We start from the raw sequence: 17,452 nt of genomic DNA, 5'->3' as shown, positions 1-17,452 counted from the left end.
TCAATCAGCCTTCAGGGGTTTGATTTTACTCTAGAACATAGGTCAGGATGTAATCACCAAAATGCTGATGGTTTCTCCAGAAAGTATGACCGACTGGAGTAAGGCGATTCATCCAGGAGTGGATTAAATCCTCCTATCCCTTAATCTGGGGCTTGGGGGGGACGAGTGTTAGGAAGAATTCTAAAAAATGTGCTGATTCCCTTCTACCTTAGAGACCCCCAGCTCTTTTGCTGGGCTTCAGGACTTTTAATATTTCTAACCTGGAGCGAGTGAGTCATTTTTCTCACTCCCTCATGTATTTTTATTGTGATTTAGACTCTGTGTTTCATTTAACTTAACTTTGGAGTCTGACAAACTCCATAGGCATAATCTTTTACTTTGTGACACACAGCACCGTCAGTGCAGTGGCACAGGGAAGTCTCTTAGATTTCCCAAAGGTTTGAATGCCTTCTCTTGGTGAAACTACTGTTTCCAAGAGCAGTAAAGTGAAATTGACTTTACTTACATTTTGTAACTTTCTAGACCCAGCACACACTGTCTTACCATATGGTGCTTGAGGAGTTACTTAGTATCCCCTTTGTCTAGTTTCTCATGTAACATTTTTATGTTACCCTTTCCACAATTAATGGCTGGTGGCAGTGGTTTACTTTATACTACCATTGTGTGTTTTTACCGCGGGCTGCGTTCGCAGCTACAGTAAAGCACCCATGCGTGCCCATTTCGTCAAAATGGCCCCGGCCTTTCTTTTTTTGCCATTTCTTGCTGGAAAGGTTCTTCTTGAGATTTACTCTGCGCGCCAAACCAGGTTTTGTCACTTTGTTTGTTTTGCCTTTGGCAGGATTCATGAGTGAAGCCTGCCTCTGGCTCCAGTATGTCTGGCAGGGGCAGGAAGTGAGGGAGGTGCCCAAAACTCCCTGTGCTTAATCCCCTCGGTTACAGGAATGCACCCATAGGTGCTTGCCCCCCCACCACATCCTCTGGCTGACTCACACCCTGACACAGCCCTGTCTTTTCTCTATTCTTCTATTTCTGATACTCTTGCTGTTCTTGCCCCTGTCATGAGGATCCGCCTGAAGTCCAAAGCCAAGTGCAATTCCTGGTATGACTCCGACCTAGCTACACTTAAACATAAGTGTAGGGTGGCTGAGAGAAAATGGAGGGATTCCTGTTCATCCTCTGACAAACTGGCCTGTCGCCTACTCCAAAGGCAATACCGTCTCTCTGTCCGTACCAAGAAGAGAGTCCATTCAAGCCCGTTTCTCTGCGGCATCTAATAGCTCGGCCGAACTCTTTAAAATCTGCAAGGAGCTGGCCAACCCTGCTGCAGTCTCTACCCCTCCCCTTGCCTCTCAGGCTCTTTGCAATGCCCTGGCCTCTCACTTTATCTCAAAAACCCAGGACATCTTGTCCACCCTCTCCTCCACTCCCTCTGTCATGATCTCTGCTTCCAAAAGGTCAGGGTTTTCCCAACTCCCTTGGAAGCAGATCCATAACCCAGGTTCCCAGTGCCAACCAGTCCCAATTGGGACCTTTTGGACCCAGTCCTGGCGCCAGTGGCACCAGGCTCATAAATATGCCCAGTCCCAGCGCTGGAAGCGCCGGGCTCATAATGCTTGGGTGGACTTACCTGCAGCAGACCATGCTGCTTACTTGCCTGCCAGTTGAGCCTCTGATCCTCTTCTGTTTGGAACTACTTTTCCTGTTGGGTGTGGCAGGAGCCACTCCCTAGATTCAGAACACTGGAACTCTTCTAGAAAGCAGGAACTCTTTTCTTACCTAGGCGTGGCTGTGGAAGGAGACACCTAAGCACTACAGGAGGCTATTTAAACCACACCCGATGGATGAATCTTGCTTTGCGTTATTCTGCATCCTCTGCAGCAGAACGCTCATCGTGTCTTCTGCATCTGATCCTGGACCTAAGGAAAAAGGCTTACCATCCTGAATCCAGTCTTCAGCAACACCTATAAAGACAAGAAAGAACAGGTTAGCATTACGGTCTTCAGTGACAGCTCTTCACTTACCTGGTCCATCGGCTGTCACCAACGCCTCGCGCTGCATTCCGGCATCTGAAAGACAAAGGCTTACCTACTCTTCGTGCGCTCCCGAGGTCTTCACACTGCATTCCGGCATCTGAAAGACAAAAGCTTACCAACTCTTCGCACGCTCCGGAGGCCTTCGGCGCTGCATCCCGCATCTGAAAGACAAAACAAGGTGCGTTTAAAGACATTGGGGAACTTTAATACTCACGTGCCATTACTCATTTCCACATCTAACCCAGTGGGTATTCCGGCACCCTGCAGCCGCTCCGAACTTGTACCTGCAAAATAAAAAGACAGTTAGAGCGCATCGTGAAGCAGGCAACAAGCCAAGATAAGAAACTCCTAGCAGAAGTGACAAGGCAAGCCCTTACGCTACTACAGAACGAAAGAGAAAGAAGGAGAGACTCAAATACTACGCAGGTTCCAAAAACAGTTCAAACAAGTCAGACTTCAGTGATCGACCTAGAGACATTAGAGATACCCGAGAAATGTGGTGTAACTAAGCAACCGTTGGAAAAAGAAAAAAAAAGAAAGAAGCGGAGATAAGGGCACCTCAACAGAACTGCTGTTATGATGAGGAGCTCGTAATTAGACATGATGACAGTGAGTGCGGAAGGATGGAATGTAATGGTGCAGAGATCGCACAGAAAACCAGGCCTTGCTCCTTGACTGTCTCTATGAAACCTATAGAAAAAGAAGCTGAGAAAAGTAAACAGCTAAACGAAAAAGAAGTAGATAAGGAGCAAGCTCTCCCACCACTCAACCCACCTGAAACGTCTAAATCCACTGATACAAACACAAAGAATCTGGGATGTAAGTCAGCAACTGAATCTGGAAAAAAGAATGAGAGAGAGTGGTATGATATATTTGAAAACCCGAAAATCTGTTCAGGAGCAAGTAACGGGAAGGGATTAAAAACAGTTAAGCTAAACTCTAATGATTGCAACAAAAAATCTAAGAACCAACAAATAAAAAAGAACAGGAACTCTCGTAGTTCAGCCAATTTCTTCAGAAACATTAAAGCACTGAACATAACTGTAAATAACGCCGAGGCACCGGTATTGAAGGAGAAAAAGAAAAAAAAAGACGATGAGACCCAAATTATGGACAACAACGTTCAGTCAAAAAATCTAACTGAAGATATTAGGTCACCAACAGGGAGTACAACTGAGTTAGATGTGGAAGACATGGAAGGTGACGAGGAGGAACTGCTGAACATGTCAACTTACAGCGTGTCTGACGCCGAAGAAAATAAGGATGATAATAGGGTAGTGAAAACTATCGAAAATGGAAGTAACACTGGACAAGATGATTGTGAGTCCGAGGCAAGCCCGCAGAAATCATCGATGGAGGGGGATGAACAAGAGAAAAAAGACGAAACGTCAAGCAAAAGAGTGATTTCGTGGCCGGAAACACCAAAAAAAATTCAATCTACAGCAAAGAAAAATATAAAAAAGGTGGAAGACTCACAAACCTTTCTCACCTTAGAAGAGAAAAGGTTGAAGAGTATGTTGAAGCAGGGAAACCCATCTAAGATTAAGGAAGTTACAAAAAACCCCACACTAGATGAGCAGGAGAACAATACACACGGCACTGAGTGCCCGAAAGGAAATCCACAACAACCTGCAAGAGAAGTAGGAGTGCCCAGAAGGAATACCGAAGAGTCTGCTAAATTAAGAAATCCTAACCCGATTGTAGATAATAAAAAGACACGAAAAAATCACCAGTATAGACTACTGGTTGAGAAAATCGACAGAAGAAAAGGAGAGACCCCACTAAACCGGTACACCATTTTACAGATATTCAAAACAATCCCGGTATTAAGAGCAATAAAAAGTGCTCGGATTGATCGTGTGGAAATCATGGCTGAGACGAACCAGAAATCTGTACTATTACACATCGATGACAAAAAAGATGTAGAACTGATCATGATGAGCGAGAGACAACTTCTGGAAGCTGGATATCAAGTGTACGAAGTAGACAACACCTTAAGGGGAAGCGATGAAGAAAAAACGAAAGATCCAAAAGTACAAAAAACAAACGAGAAAGATCTAGTGGAAACTAAAACAATTGAAAAAAGTGAAAAAAAGGAATACGTGGCCAACGTTAAGTCTAAAGATACTGAAATGGAGACTGAAGTAGTAGGTCCTCCAGATGACAAAGATGAAGAAAATCAAAATAACAGTACAGAATCGCGAAAAGCTAGGTCCAGTGAACTCTCACTACCCGGAAGCAAACAACGAAGAGGATGAAAAGAAAAAATGGTCTTGGTTGGCAAAATCATTGAACTCAACAATGAGGAGCTAATGCTATGACGAGATAGGGACATTGGTGATAGCCTCATGGAACACCAGAGGATTCTCGCATCTCCTAGGATCTCCGCCTGAATCAATACAAAAGGCAGATTTGATATGCTTGCAAGAGACATGGATCAGTAATTTACCATGTGTAGACGGTTACGAATTGGTGATAAATCCAGCTATAAAACAGAAAAAAGGACGGCCTATGTCAGGTCAATTGACCTTAATCAAAAGAACGTGTGGACTAAGAATAAAAGCGGCCCGTAACTTGTCACCTTTCCTTCAGGTGGTTTGCATAGAACAAACAGAGCCCATTGAGAAGTTGATGGACCAACTATATATATTAAATATATACTGGAACACGACTCCAAAATGCAACCAAAAGCTTGAAGACGATATTATTGAAGCCATAGACACAATTAAAATAGAAGATTCAAAGGCATTAATTATCCTATGTGGAGACTTCAATAGGAAATTTATTGACCTAGACCAACGAAAAACAACGAAGACCAACGGGGAAAGACTTAAAAATGAATGTTGGCTAGAAGAGATGGCAAATAGAAACTTAGCAATGCTTAATGGAACAACAAAAGGGGACATTCCAGCAAAACCAACTTGGGAAAGAGGAACTCAGCAATCTATTTTAGACTACATCTTTGTCTCGGAGAAAATATTACATGAAATAGTCTCCTTCACAGTCACTAAAAACACCCAAAGTGATCATAACATTACATCAATGGAATGGAAATGGAGAAAAGCAGAAAAAAGGGAACAATGGAGATGTGATATCACAGTGGAACCTGGGCGGAACAGACTAAGGATAAAGAAACCAAACATTAAGGTAATATCTGAACAATTGCAAAGATCCCAGGAGCAAGGTTTGATTGAGGCAATTGAATACCAGCATTTACTGGAAATTTATAAATCCAAAAAATCAAAGGCTTTGAGGAACCAAAACTTCTTCAAACATAAGTACGATCCAGAAGTGGCGAAAAAAAAAGAGGGATCTGAGGAAAATATTAAGATCGATTAAAGCCACTAAAGGAGTTGCAAATCAAAACCAGTCTAAAAAAGCGAGAAACCAATACAACAACTGGCACAAGCTATATAGAGCTAAGATGGAGCAAAATGACGCTGAGACAATCCTGAAAGCGCTGAACCAAAGGAACTCTAGGGGATTCTGGGCCTTAATAAATGAATCGTCTAACTCAGAAAAAGCGATTATAACAAATATGGTAACGGAAAAGAATTGGGAGTGCTACTATAAACATTTGTTTAAAAGAAGGAAAGGTCCAAGCACAGTGGAGATCCACACAAAAGTACCATGGGACTTACAAATAGACAGAATGGACATCCGAAACTCAATTGTAAACAGCAGCAGATCCAGAGCCGCTGGACCTGACGGCCTCTCGAATGCTGACTTAAAAGAAAACATCGAAGAATGGTCGGAATTTTGTGACATCTTGTTTAAGGCGATAATAAAAGAAGGAAGGATTCCAACAACCTGGAAATCGGGAATCATTGTCCCGATATTCAAGAAAGGCTTACGGTCTGAACCAGCAAATTACCGCCCCATCGCTCTCCTTGACGTAATAGGTAAAGTGTTTGCAACTCAGCTCTGTAAACAACTCACATTGTGGATTAATCAAGAAAAAATCTATGATGAACGACAGTCCGGGTTCGTAAAGGGAGTGGGATGCAGCACAAACCTCCTAATACTAAATCTACTAAAAATAGACGCCATTCGATCGGGCCAGAAAATTTATCTGGCATTCATTGATATGGCAAACGCGTTTGATGGAGTAAACAGGGAAATCCTATGGTGTAATCTAAAGAAGAGAGGATGTGATGAGAGTTTAATTGCTGCAATTAAAGAACTTTACTCCGACACGCACATCCAAATAAGGCTTGACAAGGAAGGAAATCTGTCTAATCCAATTCCCACTGAAAGGGGAGTAAAGCAGGGTTGCCCTTTAGGGGCAACCCTGTTTAACTTCTACATCTCGGAAGTGGGAAAAGCCTTGGCAAACGTGACCTCATTTCCGCCATCTATCAATGGAGTCCAACTGCATCATATCTTATATGCAGATGATATGGTGATCTTAGATCGTACACCAATCGGGCTACAGAGAAAATTGTCTGCATTGAAGACTTATTCAGAAGAACTTGGGCTAGAGATAAACGGTGCCAAATCAGAAATCCTAGTCCTGGAGAATAAAAAAGGAAGGAAATCTCGCAAATATAGATCAAGTTGGTTTGTGGGATCAAAGAAACTGGAAAAAGTGCAATTCACAAAATACCTGGGCACAATAATCAACTCCAGTATAAATGACGAACCAATGGTAAAAAAAATTCTAAATAGCTGCAGACAATTAACCTCACAAGGAATCGTAATGCAGAAGAAATTTGGGAAATTCACGTGTGAGCCAGTGAGAAAATTTTACCAAAATAAAATCACACCGATCTTGATCTATGGAGCAGAGAATATGTTTGGCTGTGACCACAAGATATGGTCCAGGTGTGAAGGATTCTTCTGGAAAAAAGTTCTTCAAATACCACAAAGCACACCGACTGCGTGTGTTCTATACGAAGTAGGAATATCCACTCTGAATGTAAGGATTACATGGAACAAGTTACTGCTCTTCAGGAAAATGCATGAGGAAGCATGCCTACCACCGTTCAAAATCCTGTTGGGAAACAAAATAGGTGAAAACAAGTCGGCCCTAAGAGACTGGAAACAGCAATGTAGAGAAATCCTCAAACAGTTAGGGACGGATGAGACAACATTATGGAATAATCCAGATTTTGTAAAGAGAAAATTGCTGGACCATGACTGGATCTCAATTGGGGAGAGAAGAGCCTGTCAAAAATCCATGATAAATCAACCAAAAGAAGTAAAAAAACGGAATACTCTCCAGAAATATCTGGCATTGGCCCCGTGCAAGCACCTTAGAAAACATTATTTGATGTTTCGCCTAAATATTATTGAAACAAAAGAAATTCTGGGAAACAGGCGTGTGATATCAAAGGAAAACACTCTATGTCGACTCTGTGGAGAGAAAGATGAAACTCTAAAACATCTCATTCTAAGCTGTACTGAATTAAACGACCAACGGGACAGTTGCATGGGAAAGATGATGACAGATTACCAGACGTTGTCTGAAGAAGAATGGTGGAGACAACTACACTTGACCGAAAGCAAGCCACTGATGATTGCAGTAATGCGATTTTTAGAGCATCTGCAGAAGTGCCTAAAATCAAATCCGGTAGTTGCCTAAAAACAGCGTCAGGTGCAACTACAGGTCAGGAGACCAACCGCACGGAAAAGACTGATAAGATGGATCTGTTGAGGTAAAGGTAGAGGAATTGGGGTTAGAAAAAACCTCGAGAAGTAGCTCAATGAGGTGATTAGTGAAAAAAAACTAAGGACGATAGAGGGAATGTTGACTTTATGTCAAAAGATAAAGTTTTTCAAAAGTTTGTATAAACTAAATGAAAATAATAAAAAAAAAAAAAAAACAAGCGCTTACTTACGTGCTTCCAGGCGCTTCTATTCATCACACGGGCTCCATCTTCAACTCACTTCAGCCCGTCATCCGCCATCGCCGGAACCCTGCAAAACAAGAAACATCATTACTAAAGACTTTAAAGACATTAGAATTACTCGAAACTTACCTTTCGTGCAGTAAACGACGGACAGCAGTCCTCTGAAGTCAAGAGGCCTGCTCCCCTTATCCAGTGAAGAAACTGGTTACAGCACCCTGCCCCGAGGCAGATGGAGAGCACAGCGTTCACTTACCTAAGGTGAGAGCGTTAACCTTTGGGGTTCTACAGGAGAAGAGAAAGGGAAGGAGAGACATTCAATAACCCAGTTCCTTAATCCCATATTTTCTATCTGCAGACATCTTACCCTTCGAGTCAGACATACAGTGCACAGAGGTCCAGCCCAAAGAGCCAGCCGTGTGTTACACATCACCTTTGAAGATACGGTATACGCCCAGTCAAGACCGGCGCCTCTACGGGAATCAGGTGAGCGTTACACCCTCTCCTCTCCCCTCTCCGTCTGTACTCACTGACCCTCCTCCAGCCATCCCCCCTCGCTCCTCTTCCTTTCCTCTTTTCTCCCCTGTTGAGGTCGCTAGACAAGTCTGATCTATGAAAACCTCGTCAAAACAGGTTCATCCCTGTTCCTCTAAAACTATCAAGGACCACATTGATACCCTCGCTCCGGCCCTTACCGATTTCTGCAACCACTCCTTTGCCTCAGGATCCTTCCCCTCCCCTCTTAAGCACTCCCTTGTGCATCCTCTCCTCAAGAAACCCACAGCTGATCCCTCTTGTCCGGCCAACTATCGCCCAATTGCCATTACCCACTTCTTGGGTAAACTCCTTGAAAAGCTGGCCATCTCTCAGCTAATCCTTCATTCTGACTCTGTTGGCTGTCTCCACGACCATCAGTCTGGCTTTAGATCCGGCAGAAGCACGGAAACTGCTCTACTGAACATCCGTGAAGATCTGCTTTCCAACCTTGACTCTAGCATTCCCTCTATCCTCATCCTACTCGATCTCTCCTCTGCCTTCGACACGGTCAACCATACCATCCTGCTCCACTGTCTCTGTGATAACCTGGGCATCACCAATCAGGCTTTGGCCTGGCTGACCTCTTTCCTCTCTGATCGACCCTCCCAGGTCCAACTTGGGTCCTTCCTATCATCTATCTTCCTCTCCACCTGTGGTGTTCACCAGGGGTCTAACCTCTCGCCGTGGCTTTTCAACCAATACCTAGCAACTTTCGCCCGCTGTAATCCCATTTTCTGCTCAAACTTCCGGTGCTACGCGGATGACAACTCATTTTCAGGCAGCCCTCGGCCACCTCCTCCACCTCTCTCATCACTGATTGCCTAACTGCCATTCAAGATTGGTGTGCCGCCAACAATCTTTTTCTGAATGCCAGCAAGACTGAGATCCTCCTCATCGGCACACCATCACCTTCCTTTCCCTTTACTCTCTGGCCGGCCTCCTTTGGCCCTCCTCCTATCCCCACCTGCGATGCCAAGAACCTTGGTGTCACCTTTTATTCCACACTCTCCTTCTCCGCCCACATCGCTGATGTATCAAAAAAGTCAGACTTCCTACTGCACCTCCTCAGAGGTACTCTTCCTTTCCTCTCATTCCCCAGAAGCTCAGTCTCCCAAGCTCTGGTTCTCTCTAAGTTGGACTATTGCCACAGCCTCTTCCTTAATCTACCTACCTCTACTCTCTGCCCTTTGCAACTTATCCAGAACAGGAATGCAAGACTTGTCCTTGGCCTCAAGCCCTGGGATTGTATCTCTCCAGCTCTGAAATCTCTCCATTGGCTCCCAGTGGATGCAAGGATTAAATTCAAAACCCTCTGCATTGTCCACAAGGCTTTCTGGGGCCTGGGTCCAACATACCTTCAGCTATCCCTCTGCAAATAACGCCCATCTCGAGCACTCCGCTCCTCTACCTCCCTCAGGGTCAGTTGTTTCTCAAAGAAACAAGCTGGGGGTAGATCTCTGTCTTCGGCTGGTGTCTCCCTCTGGAACAGCCTCCCTGCCACTATAAGACTTGAGGAGAACCATCTCCGGTTCCGGATGCACCTCAAGACCTTCCTCTTTGCTTCTGCTTTCACCCCCCCCTACCCCTGCTGATTCTACTCTCCCTCGGCACCATGCACCTGGCCACCCTCTTTCCTCCGGGCCCAGGTACCTGCTCCTCTTGCCACCTGCACACACTACCTCCGGGCCACCCCTTGCACTAGGGTCTGTATCTGTACCCATACAGCCCCCACCCCCTTTTTGTTCTTCCTGCACTTATCAGACCTACCCAGCCTGCTGCCTTAAATCCAGCACTTGCCACTTGCTGGCTGCACTCCCTTCGTTTGTTGCCTTTTTATTTATTAATTTTATTATTATGTATGTTTTTTTCCCTCCTTGCTCCGCACTCTCCTTTTGTTCCCCCTTCCATCCACTTCTCCCTCTCCCCCTCTACCACGCACTTGCGCGTTCTCATTGTCACTGGGCCTAGTAAGATCGTTGTTTTTGTTTCTCCTCTGTTCCCCTTCGCTTGCCTTGTCACGCTCTGAAACACTTGTGGATGAGCGCGATAGAAATGAAATATCAATATCAATATAAATACCAATACCAAAGGTTGGGTCCCCATTGCCAGGAGGTCAAGGTTATTGTAGTGCACCCAAAGGATACTGCATACAATCTTGCCTAACACTAAGTAATAGTGAATGGTACTTTCAAATAGCTTTGGAAGTTCAGATGTTTGTCCATTAGATTCAAAAAGACAAAGCCAATAGTCCGCTTGTTATAGTGAAAAGATACGTAGGTTTTACCTACAGATCTCAGAAGTGATTGAAACTTGTCCAATGCATAATACAGAGACACAAGGAGACTTCAGGAGGGCATGAGAACCTGCAGGCACAGAGGGTTCAGCACACAAGGTTGGCAGGAAGGCGAGGAAGAGGCTGGATCACGATGCCCACAGCCTGGAGAGGCAGAAAGGCTTAGCAGGAGCAGGATCCTGAGATGTCCCATCTCCTCAGCTTCTTACAGGTAAATTCAGCAATCTTCAGAATTACACCTTTAAGTTTTGGTAGCCATCTTATCAGGATTGGCCAGCCAAACTACATTAATTCAGGCACACATATGTGGATTGAGGTGTCTGGGAGACCCTTATCCAGTGTTAACCCGACAAGTCACACAATGGGTGCGCCAATGGGCTTTGTAATTAACCTAAATTGGCATATCACTATTTTCGCAATTCCTCATGGTATATCTACAAAGGCCAGTTATGGATGTGCTGTGGGATGTTTACAGTGTGTTGGTTGCCCTTTGACCACATTTAGACAAATCTGTCTACCAATACCAACTAAGGAACAAATTGCTAATTTTACTAGGATCTCTAAAATGGGGGAGGATGTTTCTGATTCTGTTAAGATAAAGTTTCGAGGCCCTAGAGTGGCCAGGGACATATTGAGCTTTATCAGGTTATGCCATCCCCCGGCAAATAGGGCAATTGTACTGAGCCCATATTTTTGGGGAACACCACTACAGGGGTCTGTATTGTCAGGAGCGAATGCCGTCCCTCTGAGGGAAAGGCGTGTAGGGCCTTTCCTCATCCACGAGTACTATTGGCTGTCAATGTACTACCAATACCGAGAAGCGATTGTATTGTTATGAAATAACCCTGGACCCCAGGACCAGTATGTCTTATGTTATTTATTTGTATTATTGATTGTAATGGGATAGTTGTGCAATGTATTATTGTTGTTGTGAAAACATTCATGGCCCTTTGCTGAACTAAAGTTATGACTGACTGACAAAATGGCTACAGAATGGTACTCCTCAACACTTTCTTGGTGAGACCGTTCACCCAGAGACAAAATGGGGTGTCTCAAAGAGTACCCCTGCTCTGGTAGCCATACAGGCTCCTAACGGATAGCACTCCAGAAAGCAGTTGCAGCTGTACAAAGCCTTCAGTAAAATTCCCACCGAAAGCAGAAAAAAGACAACAATAAGCTTCAAGAGCAATAAGTACATTCTAAAATAATTTCTTATTCAACGGTGGATATCGGGCTATGCAGATCCTTCTCACCCTCAGATCTGAATCTGATACAATAGAGGACTGCATTCTGCTGGCGTGCCCATCGTGAGAAGCTACTGTATCATGCAATAGCCTTAAATGATTACAACTCTTACTGGATGACGGAATTGAATAGGCCCAATGGATCTGCCCTCTTACCCCATGTGGGCCTCCCTACCTTCTCCATTAATAACCATCTGCATGAAATCCATTCTGACCACAAATGTTTGCGGCATGCCATCTCAACTACATGCACATAACAGGCAATTAGAACTGGTCGCAGCCTTTAATGACAAAAGCAAACACACATCTTCAAAAGTTGCAGCAATAAATTCAACACAGACTGCACTAGTTGCAAACCGAAATACCATGTACAAGTATTGTAGAGTCAGTTAGAAACAGGTACGCATACAGAGAACAGTTAAAACACTTACACTGCCTCATAATATAAGGCCCTAGCCATTACAAAGTTCTTTCATGCTAAAGAAGACAGAGTCTCAAATCACAAAGCTGGACCTTTGTAGGGAGTAATGAGTCTTTCAAAGTAGCATCATGGATTCCAAAATGGCTGCCTTTGGGAACGCAGTGACCGATGCACTCCTGACCCCCGAGACTGAGCCAAGGGTATCCCCACAGAAGGCCGACCCCTCCCAAGGACAACTGCAGCAGGTTAAATACCCACACACGGAGAGCGTGAACAAGTGGCTCTCTGGGGTTCGAGGACCGAAGAGGACGCTCTGGGGCACTCAGGCTGCGGATATTGGAGGAACGACCTGGAGAGAGCGGCCCCCGCGGCGGCGGTGGAGAGGGCATACCGCCCGACACAACTAGATGGCCTGAAAGGAAATCCCCTTCAACAAATAGGGGGCCGAACCAGAATGGGACACGCAAACAGAAATTGTCGGAGGCTGCGCTCCGGCAGAACCACCGGGCAACGGGAACTCAGGGCGGGCAGCTGAAAGGCGCAGAGCAGCTTCAGTCCGGAGCGTATGCCTGTTGCTAGCAGCGTTCCGACATTGTAGTGCAGTGGCCTAGCACATGGCAACAAGAGCAGTTGAACACACGTGTTTGCGGGCGCGCTGCACAACTAATCCAAGTAAGCACTGACAAGCGGGTAAGCAACTGGGGGTCTGCGGGCATGCCGGCACACAGAACATCACACGAGGCCCCCCCAGGCGGTTGGCCCCGGGCCCCTGCTCCGCAGAGCAGACAACCACAGGAGGTGCACCGCCCCAGTGTGTAAAGACACCATACAGCCCCTTATCAGAGAGAGCACATGGCCACAATTACACACAATGCTGGAAATACTCTCTGCTGCCTGACGCTTTCAAAAGGTGGAAATTCGAAGGTCTCCTGTATAAACTCCAACCCAACGTAGTAGCCCTCCAAGAGACCCACATCAAAAGGCAAGATAGACATAAGCTGAAGCTGAGCCAATACCCTAAGACGCTGTAGGCGAACGCGGAGAGTAAAAGGGTGGGGGTACTTAGAGCATTTAAGCGAACCATACATGTATCCGTCATGAAATCCCACGTAGACCCCGAGGGCCGATACCTGTTCCTCTACAACTCGGCACTCTTACCCTCACTGTGGCTTCGATCTACGCTCCGAACGTAGGTCAGGATGAGTTCTTGAAAAAGGTCATCTCCGAACTGGAACACTTCAGTGCAGGGCACATAATCCTTTTGGGAGACCTAAACATTGCTTGGGACCTGGCCAGGGACAGGAACAAGATCACTAGGTGTGCCCGCCCCCAGCTTCAAGGACTCTCAATGCGCAGTTTCACAGACTAACCCTGAAAGATGTCTAGGTGTCCCTTAGGGGGTATGAGGTCGCTTACACACTACTCGCATGTACATAATTCGTTATACAGAATCGGCTATGTGTGGGCCTCGGCCACGCTCATTGGGAGATTCAAAACAATAGAAATTCACACCATAACCATCTCAGATCATGCTCCGATTACCGTTTCCCTCAACATTACCTCACAACAATGTAAACTGTGTAAGTGGTCTTTCCCCATTGCCCTATTAACCGATCAGCTGACTAGCGACTCTGTGGAGGAAAAATGGCAGAATTCTTCGATTTTAACTCAGGGGCAGACACTTTGGTGGGGATGGTGTGGGACGCGTTTAAAGCAACTATGAGGGGGGAACTTAGCACAGCAGAGGCACATAGGACTTGGCTCAAGAGGAAACTGGAGTCGGATCTTGAGACAGAGCTGAAGTGGATCATGCACAGCATGGAGACGGACTCTTAACAGGCCCTGCGTAGATGATACAAAAGTGCTAGGGGTAAGCCAAAAGAAGTTTGCTACAATTAAAGCAAACATACTATATTAACGTCAATAACCCAGACAAGCTCTTGGCCAGACAGCTAAGGCAAAAAAAGTCACCCCTGGTAATAAGGTAACCTCCACAGAACAAATAACGGCACAGTTTCACACTTATTACTCAGCCCTTTACGCGTCCGATCACTCAGACCAGAAATCGCAGCGGAATACATCGAATCAGCTTCCTTGCAGACTATCCCCCTCAGAGAGTGACTCCCAAGAGAAGGAAATCACGAGAGAGTAATTGCTCCTCGCAATAGCGAACCTACCACCGAACAAAACACCGGGACCAGACGGGTTTCCAATCTCGTTCTATACGCGGTTCAATGGGATCCTGGCTCCCCAGCTGGCGGCTCTCTAACTCCTTTGTAGACTCAGGAAGCACCACAGACACTATTGTAGAGGCCAAGATAATACTCTTCCCCAAGGCAGGGAAGGACCCTATTGCGCTCATCAACACTAACCTCTCCCTGTCTGTTCAACCAATACCTGGCACCAGTCGCCCACCGCATTGCCGCTCTCTGCTCCAACTTTCAGTGCTATGCGGATGACATTCAGCTTGTTTTTAGGCTTCCCTCTGCCACCTCTGTTCCTTCTCTCATGACTGTCTGTCTGCTATCCAGGAGTGGTTTGCCGCCAACGATTTCTGCTTTAATGCCAGTAAAACGGAGATTCTCCTCATCGGCACACCTGCACCCTCCTTTCCGGTCACTCTCTGGCCAGCCTCTTTTGGCCCTTTTCCTGCTCCCACCTGTGAGGCTAAGAACCTCTGGGTCATCTTCGACTCCACACTCTTCTTTTCTCCTCACATCTCTGATGTCTCTAAGAAGTCAAACTACCAACTGCACCTCCTCAGAGGTAGTCTTCCTTTCCTCTCCTTCCCCCAGAAGCTCACTGTCTCTAGAGCTCTGGTTCTCTCTAGGCTGGACTACTGCTACAGCCTCCTTCTAAATCTGGCTGCTTCTATTCTCCGCCCTCTACAACTCATCCAGAACATGACTTCTAGACTTGTCCTTGGCCTCAAGCCCAGGGATTGTATCTCTCCAGCACTGAAGTTTCTGCATTGGCTCCCAGTGGCTGCACAGATTAATTTCAAGGCCCTCTGCATTGTCCACAAGGCCTTCTGGGGCCTGGGGCCTCAATACCTCCAACTCTCTCTTTGTAAATACCTTCCTACTCGAGCTCTTCGCTCCTCCACCACCAACTCCCTCAGGGTCAGTCGCTTCTCTAAGCAACGAGTTGGTGGTAGATCTCTTTCTTCGGATGGGGCCTCCCTCTGGAACAGCCTCTCTGAAACGTGAGGAGATCCATCTCTGGTTCCGGAAGTACCTCAAGACCTTCCTCTTTGATTCGGCCAGAGGAACCCTGATGATTTCCTGTCTGATACTGCACTGGTCACCTGGCTACCACCTGATTTTGCGCCCAGGTCCCTTTGCCCAGTTGCACACCTGCACTGCCTCCCGGCAACCCTTGCACTTGGGTCTGTATCTGTAACCCTACAGTCCCCCTACCTGCACTTTTGGACACCTGCTGTCTGCACTTACTCCAGCACCTGTCACCTGCTGGCTGCACTTCTTGTTATTGTTTTGATCCCATTTACATCACTGCCCCATACCCTTTACACTGGCACTCCCCCTCCCTCCCACCCCTCCCCTGCACTTGCATGATTTCAATGTCACTTGGCCTAGTAAGATCCTTGTCTCTGTCCTCCCTCTGTTCCCCCTTCCTTGCCTCATCATATCATATCATAACACTGATGCAAAGATCTACACCAAGATTCTCGCCAATAGGATGGCACAGCTGATGCAGACTCTGATCCACCCAATCAGACCGGGTTTATTTAGGGACGCCAAATACACTATAATCTCAGGAGGAGCTGCCATCTGTTAGAAAAAGTCGAAAAGAAAGGTGTCCCGGCGGTGTTCGTAACACTGGACGTGGAAAAAGCATTTGACCGGGTCAAATTAACCTTTCTTTTTAACACTGCACAGCATGAGGTTTGGCCCTTAAACGTATAAGGAGGATCAAGGCAAACTATGCACATCCGACGGCTCGGCTCTTGGTAACCGGGCTGCTCTCACCCTCGGTCCAACTTAGCAGAGGAGCTAGGCAGGGCTGCCCCGTATCCCCCCGTGCTTTATGTGCCCCACCTGGAGCAGCTTTTGGGGATGCTCCACTGCTCAGCGGTAATCAAGGGCATAACCTTTGGGATTGAAGCCCACAAGCTTCTGGCATATGCGGATGACATCCTGCACACTCTCACAGGGCTGGTCAACATTCTCCCCGCGGCACTGCAGGAACTCGAGATATTCGGCAGGGTTGCAGTTCTAAAAATAAACATTGCCAAGTCTGAGACCTTTAACCTATTGGTCAATCAGGAGGAAGAGGAGGCAATAACAAAAGAAGTGACAACTCAAGTGGGTCCCCGATAATATCCGAGTCCTGGTGGTAACCATCACACGCACGCTGAAGGAGCTCTAGGAAGAGACCAGATCCAGGCGTAGTTACAAACGTGGTCCCTGCTTTCGGTGTCATGGCTGGGTAGAGTTAACGCTATTAAAATGGTCGTACTCCCTAGAATCTTATACTTATTTCAGGCTCTTCCAGTTCCAGTCCCGACCACCTTTTTTCGGTCCTTAAACAAGCTGATCTCCAAATACATATGGGCGAACAAAACCCCTCAGATTGCACTGAACACCCTAATGCTCCCCTCTAATAGAGGAGGACTAGGCCTCCCGAACATTCGGCAATACTACCATGCGGATCAGCTCAGAGCTATAAAGGACCGGTTCAGGGAGAATAAGGATAAGAAGTGGGTGCAGATGGAGAGGGCAGTAGCAGGACCCCATGTTAGGGAGAACTCTCCTAAATGTGCTAATTCCCTCTACCTTAGAGCCCTCCAGCTCTTTTGCTAAACTTTGGGACTTTGAACTTTCATTTCACTGTGTTTTCCGTGTTTATTTCTTTTGGTTATGGAGTTTTAGACAACTGCATAGGCATCATCTTTTCATTTGTGTCACACAGCACCCTCAGTGCAGTGACACAGGGAAGCCTTTTAGGCTGTCCCAAGGTTTAAATACCTTCTGTGGGATAAACTACTGTTTCCCAGAGAAAGTAAAGTGAAATTGACTTTACTAGTCTTTTCAAATTCATCGTTGACTACCAGC

At 46.1% G+C, this 17,452-nt stretch overlaps 1 protein-coding gene across 3 annotated transcripts in view; it reads right to left on the bottom strand.

The window, feature by feature from the left end:
* Positions 1–17,452, bottom strand: part of AP1G2 (adaptor related protein complex 1 subunit gamma 2) — a 742,171-nt gene that overhangs the window by 36,043 nt on the left and 688,676 nt on the right. The gene's annotated exons all lie outside the window — the stretch shown is intronic.

The sequence above is a fragment of the Ambystoma mexicanum genome, chromosome 13, assembly GCF_040938575.1.
Source record: "Ambystoma mexicanum isolate Mex_15411 chromosome 13, UKY_AmexF1_1, whole genome shotgun sequence".
Taxonomy (NCBI): domain Eukaryota; kingdom Metazoa; phylum Chordata; class Amphibia; order Caudata; family Ambystomatidae; genus Ambystoma; species Ambystoma mexicanum.
The sequence above is the reverse complement of the archived record's forward strand: the minus strand, read 5'-3'. Positions and strand labels throughout refer to the sequence as shown.